This window comes from Taeniopygia guttata, chromosome 7, assembly GCF_048771995.1.
Source record: "Taeniopygia guttata chromosome 7, bTaeGut7.mat, whole genome shotgun sequence".
Taxonomy (NCBI): domain Eukaryota; kingdom Metazoa; phylum Chordata; class Aves; order Passeriformes; family Estrildidae; genus Taeniopygia; species Taeniopygia guttata.
Window position 1 is genome coordinate 29910699 of NC_133032.1, and position 15746 is coordinate 29926444.

Below are 15746 nucleotides of genomic sequence, written 5' to 3' on the forward strand. Positions count from 1 at the left end.
TTGCTCCAGGACCAGATGCCAAGTCCCTGCAGCCACAGCTCCATTACCACTTCACACTGCTTTCAAGCACACATGGATTATTTCCTTAACCCAGTTTTCAGGCTGCTACCCCATCACTGGGGTTATTTTAACTTGGGTTTGCTGGGTGGGCTTTGCTTTTTCTCTCTCTTCTGCTAGTACCAGCTCTCCTGCCTCAGTTCTCTGCTTATTTTCATGCTTGCAGAGCCTTACCTTTAACTGATGAATTCCATTAAGCTGTTTACCTTTCTGCTGGGCCATTGCTGGGGTTGTTCAACATGGATCCCTGCAAGGTGGCACTGACCAGAGCTGCTGCTGAAGTCTCAAAACTTTCTCCCATTTTGTTTGGGTTTTTTTTGTTTGTTTATTTGTTTTTTTTTAATCCAATCCTTTTTTGCATATGCACCTAACAAACTGTTTGGCTTCACAGGCAGCTGGACACACAAATCTCCTTTTCTCTAGTGGCATTAAGGGCTTAATCCACTTACTTTTGTTACATTACTGTCCCACAGCCACCTCCATGACTGCAATTCCTGACATTTGCCCCCCTCAGACTACTCCTCACTTAAAACTAATTCCATGAGCAATGCTGATGAAAAGACAAAAAATGCACTATCAAAAGCACCCATCATGTTAAAGTAATTTTTAAAAGCATGGAGGACTGAAAGGCCTCAGAAAAGCTAAAGTTCCATGCCAGTCCTGCCTGTCCAGCATAATTAATGGACAGCCAAAAGTCAATCCTGGCTCACATTTCTTACAGCTCCACCACTAACCCACCAACAGAAAACTCCTGCTATAGCCACTGCTTTCCTTTACTGGAAATCTACTTTTAAATTTCCTTTACACTGGAAATCTACTCCAGAGGATGGAAACAATCTCTGCTAGGTGTTTCTGGATTTTCATGCTCATCAAAACAGGCTTAGCAGTCCAAGAAACATGGCCCTGAATCATAGTTCAACCCCATATAATTAATTTGCTATCCCACATCTCTCCCTCAACTGAGGACAGAATACCCAATTAATAAGTGGAAAAGGCATCAGCTGGGGGGAGCTGTGGGAGGGGAAAAAACCCACAACATAAAAATCCTGCCTCTTAAACTAGAAACTGTGTATCTGTGGCTAAAAGTTGAAAGAAAGATTCCAGTATCCCCTTAGGAGAAATGAATAATATATATGTATTTCTTTTTTAAAGGGTACTGCGTTTTCACATTTAGAAACACGTAACACTCACTCCCACACACCAAAACTGACACTGAGTTCAAAGTCAGTATTCCAGGATGAACAAGGATGCTCAGCAGCAGGGCTCACACCATTCCATCCACTCCAAAAGATCAGGATATCTGCTATTCCCACAGTGCCCTGAGTGCAGGTATTAAAGCCTAATTACTGATTTAGATGAGTACAGGGTTGGTCTCATACTCTCGACTGCAGAGTGCAGCAGAAAGGGGAGAGGAAATCGAGTTGTCCCATGGAATAAAGCTGACAAACACCACTTGCTCCTCCACCCTTGGCATTGACCCATCTGGTCTGAGATGTAAAGAAACTCAGCTTTGAAGCCAAGCTGTTAGAAGGCTCCAGGTTCCTGTACCAACTTTCTCCTGCTTGGAGTTTTTATCTGTATATCCAAATAGGATTTATTACAACCTTGAGTGTTTGCTAAGCAGTTCCTTCTCACAAATCCTTGTTACCAAGGCATTATTTTTTCCTGATGGATGCTTCCCACACTCTGCATTCCTCACCCCTTCCATCAGTGGGGATTCAGCCAACTTTAAAGCTGCCCTTTCAGAGATCTGATGGATTCTACTAATCCTGTAGAGATAATCTTAGTATTTAAAACATACAAGATAAACAACCAGGCTGGGAAGCAAATTTGTGGATGTTTCAACAGCATCTCTCTGCTGTGCTCAGTTACACAGCCACAAGGTCCAGAGTGCCTGGTGTTCACCCCAAGGGTGGCAAGGATTCATCTGATGTTATTCTCACCAAGACTGCTTTGCTTTATACTCCTTTTCAAGAACAAGGCACCCTTCCCCCTCTCCCCTCCTAATTGGAGGGTGTTTGAACACTGATACATGGCCCTATTTATGTGCAGACTGGGAGTTTTTATCATGAGTAAACACAAATTTTAACTCACAGCTGATCTCGCAGTTAGGCAATTACTACCAATTCCACAGTTAATCCAGAGATTAAATGTGGGCAAACTATCAATTTTTCGATAGGTAAAATGACCTGAGGGTTGCAGTCTGTGTCTGGGTCCACTCAGCAGTTAAACATCACTAACATCACACAGCTTTCACTCTGGCCAAGGCTCATGTGGACAAAAATGAACCTGTTGACAAAACTGCTTTTTCTTGCTGGTTCTTGTATCAATGCCTGTGAAGGCACGTTCTACTCACACCTCAGGAGTCCCCATTTCACTCAGCAAAGTAAATGAGGATAAAGAAAAAAAAATACTAAGTATAGCTTTAAAAATTATTGCAGCCCACCATTCTACACATTAATATGTACTGATTCAAAATCTGTGGTATTTTTATTACCACACACAGAGAACAATGGATTTCTTTAAAACTGGTTTTAAATCTGAATAGCATAATTTACAACTACCACTCTGCTACATTTTCACTATAAATGACTAAGAACTCTCAATTTTAACTCCCTGTTAATACATCTGACTAGGAATAATCACTGAAATCTCAGGGATTACAGCATCAATATCAAGGCTTTTTATGGGCTTCTTCTCCTCTAAAATTGAAAAGTCCCAATAAAATGTCTTGCATCCCTGCCATTTTTAGGCTATTTTTCTTTTCTGCCTCAACTTAAAAAAGGAATGGCATTGTTAAGAGCTTGCACAGTGACATTGTTTTGAAGCTTGTGCTTTAAATAACCAGACTAGCATTCTTTTTAAAATATGCCAAGTCAGGCCCCATATAATGCAGATTGATTTATCTGTGACACAAAGCCCGTTAAAACCACTAGATTGGACTCACAGGTGAAGCCAGTAAAGCAAGTAAAAGCAATCTGCTTCATAAAGTTGCATTATTTCCCATTTTCTTTGGAAACAATAATATTTTGCATTAAATAAAGGAAACTAGAGCTGTAATGACCATGGATTCTGATGGACTGCTCTGAAACCAAAACTATCAGCATTAACTCCAGGAGTTTCTCTCTGCATAAAGAATTCCTATTAGGAGCAATCAACTCAGCCTGCTGCTCTGCAACCAGTGGCAGTCCACATCATGCCTGTGTACATGAAAATATTCATCCAGAAAACACACTTTTCTCCAATGGAAACACGGCCTGCCTTGTTGGCACTGTTTGCTATTCATTCACTCTCAGATCCAGGAGCACCATGGGGCAGCACAACCCGTAGCAGGGCATGTTACATTGCTTGAGAAACACATGAAATCTGAACCCAAATCAAATCTGAACTAAAACATCCAGTGGGAGCTGGGCCATATGGACAATACACACCATAGCTCTGTCTTAGGTTGGAAGACGTGGCTGGGGCTGTGTGTTCTATCACCATCTGTTAGAGGTGGGGCAGGTTTCTTTATCTCTTCCACAGCCAATCCTCCCTCCAGGAGATCTCTTCTGTTCATGGCCAGTGAGTGTCCCTGCATGGCTGAGAAAATTCCATCATCCCATGGGGAGATGCTCCACCCAGGGGAGGAGCCAAACATTCCTACCTGGATATAATCTGACTTTTGGGACACCACAGCAGCCTTTGCCCACTGCATTCCCAGAGGAGCAGCTTTCTTCCCCACTGCATTCCCAGAGGAAGCCCAGCCCCATCTATGTCACTATTGGACATGAACTGAGTACACAGAAGCTTGGTAAGTTCAAAAGAGAAAAAGAGCCAATTTTATTTCTGACTTTGCAATATATAGAATTCTAAAAGTGACAGTGGATTGGAGGATGAAACTGCCACCTCTCCAACCACACTGGTCAAACTAACAGTCTATCAATTCTCTCTTCTCACAAAGAAGAATACAAAACAATCATTATTTACATGAATGGTGCGTGAGAACTCCAGTAGAAATATGTAAATATTATCAGAAGGCTAAAGAAGTTTTATGAGAACTTTAAAACTTTCAAAAGAACTATAAAAGAAAACTTAACACTTCAAAAAATTAGGGCAACATATCTCCACCAGCCCTGGAGCTCCAGAGGAAAACTCCCCCCTTGTGCAGGATCCCTGCTCCAGCAGAAGCACAGCTGGCACTGCAGGAGGGCTGAGCCACCATGGGATGGGGCTGCTGCCACCTCCCTGACCCACAGCGTGTCAGGGCATGTTCTGACTCTGGCAGTGATTTGTTTGTACAATTCTATTTGTATTTTTTCATTTTCCTATTAAGGAACTGCTATTCCTACTCCCATATCTTTGCCTGAGAGTCCCTTAATTTCAAAATTATAATAATTCAGAGGGAAGGGGTTTACATTTTCCATTTCAAGGTAGGCTCCTGCCTACCTTAGCAGACGCCTGTCTTTTCTAACCAAGACAAGCTCAAAACTGGAACATTTTGCTCTGCAATAGGTTTTTATTAAAAAAAAACAATAGAGAACATGAAGGAATGTTCAGTAGTATTTTGAATAACTATCAGGAGAAAAAGTGTTTTAATATTGTGCTCCTTCTTTTATTATGTTTTTTTTACAGCACTTTTTGAATTCCACTGGTGGAAAGTGCTTATAATTCACTGAAGTTCAGTTAAGTGTTTGTTGAAATTGAGCTATTCAACAGAAGAAATATCCAAACCCACACATAACTGTGCCTGTAGACTGCACAGGTGGATTGTCTATCTCTAAGAAGATGCAAGAAGGTTTCTCTACCTTATGTCCTTAATTTTTACTTTATTTCCCAAATCAAAATCTTTATTAAGAAAAATGCATTTATCTCTCTTTTTATACCTGCCTGCTTTTTTGGAATGCCAGGTTTTCCTGAAAGTACTCATTCAGAAGATTTTAGGAGCACAGAGCAGATATTTTGTTTGTGGTTGAGAACACTGGACTGCTTCTTGTTCCAGCTTTGAGTCGTTTGGGACAGCAAGCATTTGCTTTGTCACGCTCCAGGAGTATTTCACAGTACAGAGCCTCCAAAGACTGTACTTGGGGACCAAGTCTGATATTCTGAAACAGATTCCTTCCTCTGAATTCTTTATGACTTTATGTTTCTCCTTTATGAAGAAAAAATTCTGCACATTGACCAGAGCCCCAGCCTCTGCCCAAGCACCTTTCTAAGGGGAACAAGCCCTTGCACAGGAGGGAACAGTCAGACTAAGGTTCAGCACTGGACACTGGACATCAAACCTGAAAGGGGGGAAATTTAGATTATATATATGGAAGAAATTCCTCCCTGTGAGGGTGGTGAGGCCCTGGCACAGGGTGCCCAGAGAAGCTGTGGCTGTCCCTGGATCCCTGGAAGTGTCCAAGGCCAGGTTGGACAGGGCTTGGAGCAGCCTGGGACAGTGGAAAGTGTCCCTGCCATGGCAGGTGTGGAACAAGGAGATCTTTCAGGTCCCTTCCAACCCAAACCATTCTTTGATTCTATAACAAGACGGGACTGACAAACAGATGAGAACAGAACTATCACACTGTGTTCCCATCTTCAAGTTTCTTGTCATATCCAATAATTTGTTCTGCACTAAGATCTTACACAGGTTTCAGCTGAGGTTTTTTTAACAAGTGGTGCCATTAAAGCATCTTTTGAACCTGTTTGAGATGAGAGTGCACAGAGGATTTGTAGCAGGATGTGTTTGGAAATATGCATCCATATCTTTCATGTATTACGTACATTCATGTACACCTACAGTTAAAAATCTTTCCTTCAAAACCTAAATGAAAACAGTCACACTTCACTCTGCACTGACATGTTTATATAAATACAGCATTTGAGACATTTATTAGAACACCAGCAATGGCCATGATGCTCTTAACTTCAACACAGATTTTAGCTACTCATCACTTGAGTTCTAAATACGTAGAATTTTTCTTTGTGGAGCATAGCAGGGAAGAAATGCAGCCAATGCTCATAAATATAGAGGAAAATTGAAGGCAGATAAAGAGCAGGGTATAAGGAATTTCTCTGAGTATGCCTGATGATGCTTTTGGATTTATCACTATTATTTTACTGGAACAGCATATTGTCTAAACATCCTACACAAATTACATCAATCATTAGAAAACCCCATTTGCTTACTGGGGAAAAAGCTCATATAAAACTGATATCCTGTTTCTGACACAAGTTTATACAGGATTATCTCTTATATGATACTATGCCCAGAAGTTCTTCTATGTTAATAATTTATCCGTCATTCTTATGTTACCAAATGAAGCAGAGAGAAACTCTAGAGTATCTTGCAACTCCTCTTAATTCTAGTCATCATCCCACTGCCAGCATTTCCCCAAAGGCCATTCTAAGAAGAAAAGTTCAGCACAGAAGCACCAAACTCACCCACTGTCACTGCTCTCCTCTAAACTCATCTTCCGACAGCTACTAAAATTCCAGAACAGAACAGGCCAAGCATCTGGGGAAACGGTGATCCAGCTTAAAAATCTCTTTTTCCTCTATCAGTCACAACACCCTTCCTTTCCCCATTCCACCAAATCCCCACAGCTAAGTACCAGCAGTGGATCCTGCTGACATTTTGTGCCTTTGAGGTCTCACAGAGTCTGAAGCTCATTAGAGGTCAAGAAAGTAAAAAATAAACAACGGGAGAGTAGGCTTCAATAACTCTTTTTTTCCCTGCCTCTGTCATGTGGTAGAAAGGGATTGCTTCTCATTCCACTTCAAAAATATATGTATTTGAAGTATTTAAGTAATCAGCAGCACAAAAAGTCTGATGAAAGCTTGAGAGACTACATCCAACCATACTGATACAGCTGTAGGTTTTGGCTTGCTTTCTGAGTGATACCCTTCTCACTGGAAGTTTCCTGAAGGAAATAGGAGGTTTTCTGAAGGAAATTCTTTCCTATTTTAAAAATCTGTTCATTAAAAGTTGACTCAAACATCCCCAAGTTCGGAATCTGCAGCCTTGATCCACTGGTTGATCCAGGAACTGAAAGTAGAGAGAATTCACTCAGAGCTGGGCTTAGCCTGCATCCAAGTTATTCACATGCAGAGGACATCACTGCCACGAGGGAGAGGAAAGCATATCTATGGGAGATGGGACAGTTTTAAAGCAAGGATATTATCTCTTCAATCTGTTCTTTGTCTATTATCCCTGCTGTGATTGAGACTATGCAGATTAACAACTAGTGGTCCATTTTAATGCAGGAATACTTTTTACCTTTTCATTTTTTCCCTTCATCGGTCCATTAGGGGCAGGGAAAGATGTGATTTACTGCTGAAATTTGCACATATTTTTTAAGGAAGGCTGTTCACTCAAGCAGAGCAATGCCCATGGATACATATACCACAGGCAAGAACTGAAAATATCCCCAGGACTGATTCAAGCCAGCTGGGAACTTGGAGGAGATGGGTTTAGCCACTGCCATGCTGCTAAATTATATGTGCAATTATGGAATTACACATCTTCCCTCCAGTCTACCACACCACTGCAGCTTCTCTGCTTCTGACCAACCAGCCTCCAGGATCTGCATACCCTGGTCCATGTTCCCAACCTTATTTTCTGACCAATTTGAAGATTAACATACTTTATTTTACTGCTTTATTACCAAAAGCAGTGATTGCAGTGTCTTGTCTCCTCTTCAGCCTTCAGACCTACTCTGACATCAGGCCTACAGATTCTAACCTTGCAGGATTAACTTGAGCAAAAGAAATGGCAACAAATAAAACTACATCTTCCATCTTTTTGCTTGTTGCTACTTTTCTGCTGTCATCACTTCTTTTCCCTCATGTTATGGTGCTTTACAGCTTCTGTGCCTTCTAAGACATATCTGTACTACCTAATTTCAGTGACACATCTAAACATTATTGGATTTAAAAGCAGAGAACTATGAGTTAAAATGGAACAGTGAATACAATAGGAACATGTAACAAAAATCCAAGTGAGCATTTTAAGAGGTTTCCAACACTGGTGTATTGCTTTGAAATCCTGTGTTTCCAAAGGACACACTATGTCACAGGCAGAGTATTGGGAGTCCAAGACAAATTGTATGAGGAAGAAGTTCACACTTTTCATTAAAAAGGTTGATTGCATTTCAGAGAGTTTTCCTTTAGGCATTACTAGAAAACTTTGTATCATTGAAAAATCACGACTGGGCCATGTTTAACCAAAGCTTGGCCCTTGTCCTGATGATGAGGTTGTATTTGTTCTCAGATTTCTGCATAAATGCCACAACTCTCCAGTATGAGAAGCCACCAGCTCTGCCTAGAAATGTACCACATCAGGCAAATACAGTTACCTCCTCACAACCCTCTGCTAAAGAAAAGCTCAATCAGAACTAGACAGCACCTGCTCTTCACATTATCCCATAATCTTTCCTTGCCTGTTTTATCATTTGTTCAATCTCAGATAACTACAGAAATGATTTTTGATACTATCTTCTATTGATGAAACAGCCAATACATCTGTAAAAGAGCTTGTTCACCAGCAAGTGAAGATAGGTCATTAAAAATTTACAACAGATTGGAAAAAAAAGCATGAAGCTTTTTGACAAAAGTACATATAAGATCTGAATGAGTTTCTCATCACTCCTAGCAAAGGACATTATGAAGACACAGAATTTTACCTGACCTAACTGCTGATGAGCAAGCATATGTGAACAGAACAGAAATCTTGTGTAAAGTCACGTGGAACTCTCACTCTATGCCTCACCCACAGCTGACAGGAGCCAAAGCCCAGGACTCAGCAGCTGGATTTGCTTGTCTGTGTCCAGCTCAGTACTCTGAATCAAAATTCAAAGGACATTCTAGCTAGGACAGCTCTAGACCATGAGCCAGGAGCTGATCACAACTGGAAGCTACTGTCACAGACATTGAGGTGTCCTGTCACATGGCAGGGGGAGCCACACCACCCTCTGCCTCCAAGCTCAGCACAAACTCGTCTTGCTCGGAGAAAAGATCCCCAGTCTTGATTTCACAAGTTCTAGTGCTGGAGAACAGAACATTATCACAGAAAATCATTTCCGGGATTAATAAGCTTCATGAGAAATGCACTGGCATTTTGCTGCTTTTAACGTCTTTCAGATTTCACCCATTTTATACCTCACAGACTTTCTTTTTCAGTCTGCTAGACTCAGTGCCATCCTCAACCAAACTTTGTCTTCTTACCTGTGTACTTCTAGAGGAGAATCTGGCTCTACACCTTCACTTTCAGCCAAAATAAGCTTTAGCTGTTTGAGTTCCTACACTTCATTCCAAGACACAAGATGCTATTTCCAATGGCTTTTCTCTAAAGCCTCTCTAACACACATTGCTGGGAAAACAGTCAGTCTCTCTGAAGGTACAGGATCTACATTCTTGTTCAACTCTCTCCACTACCACTGTAACCAGGGAGAAAAGAGGCAAAATACCTCTAATTTACGGAAAGGAGATGCAAAGGAAGATGAACTAATAAAGAGAGAGTAAGGCATGGTGAATGAGTTTAGTATTAGCCCCCCTTTCCCATTAGAAACTGAATTTAGTTTTTTGAAACTACTACCCAAAGGTACAGATAATTTACATGACATTTTCCCAGCCTGTTACTTTACTTTACAACATGGAAAAAAATCATAGTAAGATTAAGTAATTTAGTCTGATGGCTTGATTTCCTAATGCTCTCTTTCTGAATGATTGCTGGTATTTGTGGTGATGCTTCCACCTTTGGTAAATGCTGAGGTACAACTTCCCCCTCATAGCACCAAAGTCAGGACTTCATTAATTCCTTGAAACCAACAAGGTTCTTTAATTACTTTAACTTCTTTAAAGGTAATAAGCTTGTTTAATTACTTTAACTCCTTTACCATTGTGTTTGCTACACACTAGTAAAGTATCAAATTGAACACTGGTATTTCCATTCCTGCAAAAACAAATGAAAAGGACTGACAGACAACTATACTATCATCATGAGCTAGTTTTGATTCAATGCTGGAAAAGCTGTTGCAATTTGGCTGAGAAGTAAACATATGTTTTGGTGTATAAAACAAACAAAAAAAGGTAATGTCAATATGCAAATTCTCATCTGCAATACATGTTCTATGCTCCATGGCAATGAAAAGCAAAATGCTCTAAACAACCCCAGCCAAGAGCTTCCTGCTTCATGCAGTTTCTTCACACCTGAGTAAGGCCACAAGGAGTAAGCCAAATTGCAGAGAATTAAATCTGGGCTGGGCTCTCAACTCAAAATTTGTCATGTAAATTTTTATAACTAAGAAAGAGTAGCCAGTCCTACATTGCACAGGTAGATTGGAAGTAAGACCACAATCTTTAGTTCTGATTTATTATGCATTAAATATTAATGAATTATTAAGGAACCATTCACTGAGATTTAAACAACCCTACATCTTCCATATTTCTAAAGCTCTACAAATGTATATTTAATAATAGATAATTAATTTATAAAAACATTAAATCTAAATTAAATCCTTATTTCCAGCCATGAGAGAAACCCATTGGAGAGTGGTGAGATATATATACTGTTGCTTTTTAATAAGGTCACTTCTCCATGGCAAAATTTTATCTCTGCATCATGTATTATTTGTGTAGCCAAATCAATACAGACCCACAACACAAGAGTAATGAGAAACCAAAGCAATCACTTCTGCAATGGCACTGTGTGTTGTTTTCCATTCTAACAAACCGTTTATTAATTTGCATTGCCTATTGCTTCTTTTTTTTTTTTCCAGCAGTGACCTATCACATTTGGCCTTCATCACTCATCATTTTTTCTGCTCACAGTTTCAGTAAAGATAATTTAATCAATTTTCCAACAAAGAATTTTCTTACCAAAAATGAGCACAGCTACTGAGAAACTTGGTCAATGAGTATCAACAGTACCAAGATCCTGCAAGAGTTTATTGCTCACATTCTGCTCCTTGTATAACAAACTCCTAGGAACATCAGATTTCTGATCTTACTCTATCCTACCCTCTCTCAACAGGACCCTCAAACCACTGGAGCCACAGAACAGATTTCAAACAGCATTGTGTGAGAATTGCTTCCAGTTCTTTCACTCTCCTGACCTTACTAGAGTATTTCTCTCTATAGTAGAATACCCTACTAAGCCCTTCCACACCATGAGTCCACACCAGCCAACCCTGCTGAGAAAAGCAGATGAAGCACAAACCCTCACTGATCACAGATAAATCTTTCTGAACGTAGTACAGAACAGAAGCTTTAACACATTGAGCATTTATTAACTGTGGTCAGACCTCAGACTGAAAAAGGGGAAATTTAGGTCAGATATGAGAAAGAAATTCTTCCCCGTGAGGGTGGTGAGGCCCTGGCACAGGTTGTCCAGAAAAGCTGTGGCTGCTCCATCCTTGGAAAAGTTCAAGGCCAGGTTGGATGGGGCTTGGAACAACCTCAGGTAGTGGAAGGTGTCCCAGCCTATGGCAGGGAGGGCTGGAACTGAATGAACTTTAAGGTCCTTTTCAACCCAAACCATTCTAGGATTCTATCTGTACCACAGGAAAGCAGGAATAACCCTTCCAACCCAAACCCTTCTAGGATTGTACCTGTAAAGAAGGAATAACCCTTCCAACCCAAACCCTTCTAGGATTGTACCTGTAAAGAAGGAATAACCTTTCCAACCCAAACCCTTCTAGGATTGTACCTGTACAACAAGAAAGAAGGAATACCCATTTACACCCTTTCACAAGAAGACCAGTCTTAAAATGTGGAAGTGGTAAAAAAATGGAAAAGCTCACAGAATCACTGACTGCAGTGACTTTCATTCATGCCACAGGGGTACTCCAAATGTACTCCTCCTAAAGCTCCAGGCAGGGAAATGCCATGGCAGGAATTAAAGTACCCTCAGCAAAGGTCTGGCTTCAGAACCAGCTCAGCAGAGACACGTTCACCCACAGAATTGGGATTTATCTGTCAATCTCTTCCATGAACCTCAAAGGAGGTTATGGCCAGATGGGGGTTGGTCTCTTCTCCCAGCATGGGACAGGAGGACACAGGGGAGGTTTGGGTTGGGCATTTGGAAGTTTTTCACAGAAAGGGTGAATGGGCTGCCCAGGGAGGTGGTGGAGTCACCATCCCTGCAAAAAGAAACTAAAAGACTGGATATGGCACTCAGTGCAATGGTTTAGTTGATGAGGTGGTGTTAGGTCATAGGTTGGACTTGATGATTTCAAAGGTCTTTTCCAAACTAGCTCATTCTGTGATTCTGTGAATTTGTCTGTTTTGATGATGTGTAATATCTATGCAACCCATTGGGGAAGGATATGAAATGGTCTGGTTTTATAGTCTGGATTCTTAAAAAAATAAACCTGTTTCTTCAACTGCTCTGCTCCGATACAGCTTCAAAAAGCTCCATATTAAGAGTCTCTTGAGGGTAGCATATTTTACCAACCAAGTAACATAGCTTAGCTGCTACTCACAGATCTTATTTTCCCTCTTATTTTATACAGAGATTCTCTGCTCCTCCAGAATAACATAATTATTCCATAAAAGCAGAGAGCATATGGAGTGCTTTCCTCCAAGCAATGGAGCTGAGCACCATGAAAACCATGAACATAAGCAGTTTATTAGAGGTGGTTTCCCTTCCCCACCAACTACTGAGAGCTGCTGTGAAATTCTGTTGAAGTCATACTGTGACAGGGTACAAAACAGCTATGAAAGGATTTGCCTGCATTACACAGGGTTTACTGCTAATTAGCTCTTGTACACATAAGCAGGAGATAAAACCAGCTTTTTTTCTTTCTTCTTTTTTTTTTTTTTTTTTTTTTGAGGAAGTGATGATTTGTTGAGAGGACATCCTTTTAGGATACAAAACTAGCAATAGGATTGTAATTAGAGTTAACATCTACACAACATTCTATTGAAGCACTTGACAATAGTGGGCCTGGCTAATTAGTTTCTGTTAGTTAAAAGGGAAATGTAAATGAAATTTTCTTGGGGCATAAACAGAGACACCAGCTTACTCAGACCAGGAACATCAGTGCTGGTTCTTTGCTATCACATCCAACACATGTTCCTGATCACATCTTTAGATATACAATCTCACACACACCAGAAAACAAAAACTTCACTCCTCCTTTGATGATCTCTCCTAGGATTAATTTGAATGAAGCCTAGTAAGGATAAACCAATTAAAATTCATACTTTAGGTAAGAGCTTTGTCCACAGCCTCGCTCCAATAACTGCACTAGCCAAATTTTTCTGGTGAACTTGAAAGGAACCAGCCTTTCCTGACTCTCTAGAGTATTGTCTTAATGAACAGCAGAGCATTATTTTTACAGCTGTTGAATCATCCTTTTAGACAACAGTCATCCCAATCTTGGGAGCAGACATACTCATCTTTTTGCTGATTGTTCCAGAATATGCTGGAATGTTCTATTGTGTGCTAGTCCAACCACACAAAAAAAACAAACCTGAATGCAACTGCCAGAAAGTAGCAGAAGGAGGAGTGGCATTGTAATAAGAGGCAGCAAAGGAGGATGGATAACTCCTTTGGGCATCGTGGCAAAGGCCAGATTTGTTCTGCTTTTCATCTTTGCTTTGGCAATTTCTAGGAAAGACTGGTATGGAAAGTGGAACAAAAACCAAAGCCCTACAGGAATAATCCATACAGGAAGCTACATGAGGAGCTGTTCTTTTGGACAGAACTCTATTGAACCAAAAGGTTAAAAAACCAAAACAAAACTATGCCAAAAGCAAGGCTCCTTTCCCACAAACTTGAAGGGACTAAAGATAAGCAGAAAAACTGAAGTTTTACCAGCCATTTGGAAAACAAGGCACGTGATGCACATCTGATTCATCTTGATTAAAGATGACAGAAAGAATTCTTTTGCTATTCTACCACACTCTTACAAAAGCCTTCAAGTCAATGGATCATGGCATAAACAATTTGCAAACTAAAAAACTGGAAAGGAAAGCAACACTGCGATGAAAATGGAAATAGTGAAGATGAGGAAAATCTTGTTTGGGTTAAAGTCCTGCTCTCACTTTCAGCAGAAAATTCTGTCCCTTTCTACTCCCTGATAATTCACATCAATGGAAAAAACTCAAGTCAATAGATAAGTGTCAGACTGATTATTAATTAATTTAAGATTTACAAGTCTCAGGAGGGTGCACAGTTGTTAAAGGGACTTGAAGAAGGTTGTAGCTAAATTTAAACACATCTTTTTTAGATTTACAACCCTACTGTAACAAAAAAGTGTCACTTTGCCAGTGCAGGTTTGCCCATTTTTAGCCCAAATAGAATGAACCATTGTCACAATAAAAAAAAAAAAAAAAAAAAAAAAAAAAAAGCACAATTTCACATATCTAATATAGAGCTATGAAGTTTCCTTCTTTGCCTTTAAAGTGAAAGAATACATACTGACATTTAAACATGGGGCAGTAATTTCCCTAAAATAAATTCAGCAAGGCTGAAACAAACAAAAAAAATTATCCATCAGATCCAAAGGAAACAGGAAACATTTGAGGGCCTTCCCCTGCAGACTGAATGGAGCAGGAGTAAAACCACTGAACACAATAAAACAATTCCTCTCATTTCTGTAGTTTGATAAGGCCCTTAAGGAAATAGTAATAATCATAAAAATACATTTTCTGTATTTGTGCTTTGAGTAGAGTTGATGAAATTGGGGCCCTTAAAACTGGGGCAGCTCTGTTTGGAGGAGTCCACCTGAAAATGAGGTCTCACAGAAGTATCTCAAAGTAGATATCCCAGATCAGAAAGATTGAAATATTGAAACATGGAAATATTGAGAAATTCATCTCCTGTTGCTTATTCATTGGTTAATGAATTAAGTCAGAACTGATACCCATTTAATAAGCAAATGTACCATTTGATAGCATTTATAGTGCACTGTTTCTCAAGTCCAAATATATTCTCTCTCATAAACTAGAAATAGGTATATTCACATTATGTACACAATTAGGAAGGAAAGGCAACCTCAAAACCTTCTGAAAAAGACAACAAAAAAACTCAGACTGAAAATCTCAGTGAGGTGGATTTGATTGAATTTATGCATTTTTCATCTAGTCTTAGGTCAGGAGAGTAATCCCAAAGCCTAGAAGTCATATTAACCAGTTTGAATTTAAGAATGAACAAACTCAATAGCAATGTAGGGCTTTCATAAAAAAGAATGCAGAATAAAGCCCACATTAATTTCTTTCAATTGTCATTACTGAAAAATAAAATTGCTGCAAGGTTACAATTTTTCTTTCGAACAGAAAATGAAAAAAAAAAAAAAAAGTTTTATTTGAATTAAGGAAGAAATTTTGTTTTGCTATAACATTTCCTGAAAGATATTCATTTGCTTTTAAATTTTGTCGTAAACAAAAAACCAATCACAACAAAAAAACCCAATAAAGAGAAAACAAGTGCATTCCAATTTTACCAGAATTTTTACCATATAATACAATTTAATCTGGAAATATGAATGTCTGTGGGAAATTGCAGCATTTAATCCTTACTGATTTAATGATTAAATCTTAAATAAGGATTCAAGCTAAAAATAAAAACTATTTTAAAAAAGGCACAAGTAGAATATTTATTTAGCCTTCAAACAGGAAGCAAAGTTGGATGCAGAGAGGCAGATCTCCCTAAGCTGTGCGTTCAAACTGGCTGCTATGACGTTCCTGGGGCAGGCAGGTGGGCAGGATGGGGTGGGGAT

The 15746-nt window shown here is 39.6% G+C and overlaps 1 protein-coding gene and 1 long non-coding RNA gene across 5 annotated transcripts in view; both read right to left on the reverse strand.

Annotated features, from left to right (window-relative positions):
• ERBB4 (erb-b2 receptor tyrosine kinase 4) overlaps window positions 1–15746 on the reverse strand; it is a 587866-nt gene that overhangs the window by 123697 nt on the left and 448423 nt on the right. The gene's annotated exons all lie outside the window — the stretch shown is intronic.
• On the reverse strand, window positions 1108–15745 carry LOC140684499 (uncharacterized). The gene is made up of 2 exons (XR_012056833.1): window positions 11680–15745; window positions 1108–11630 (listed from the first exon to the last, which is right to left on the reverse strand). It is a non-coding gene; the product is annotated as an uncharacterized lncRNA (long non-coding RNA).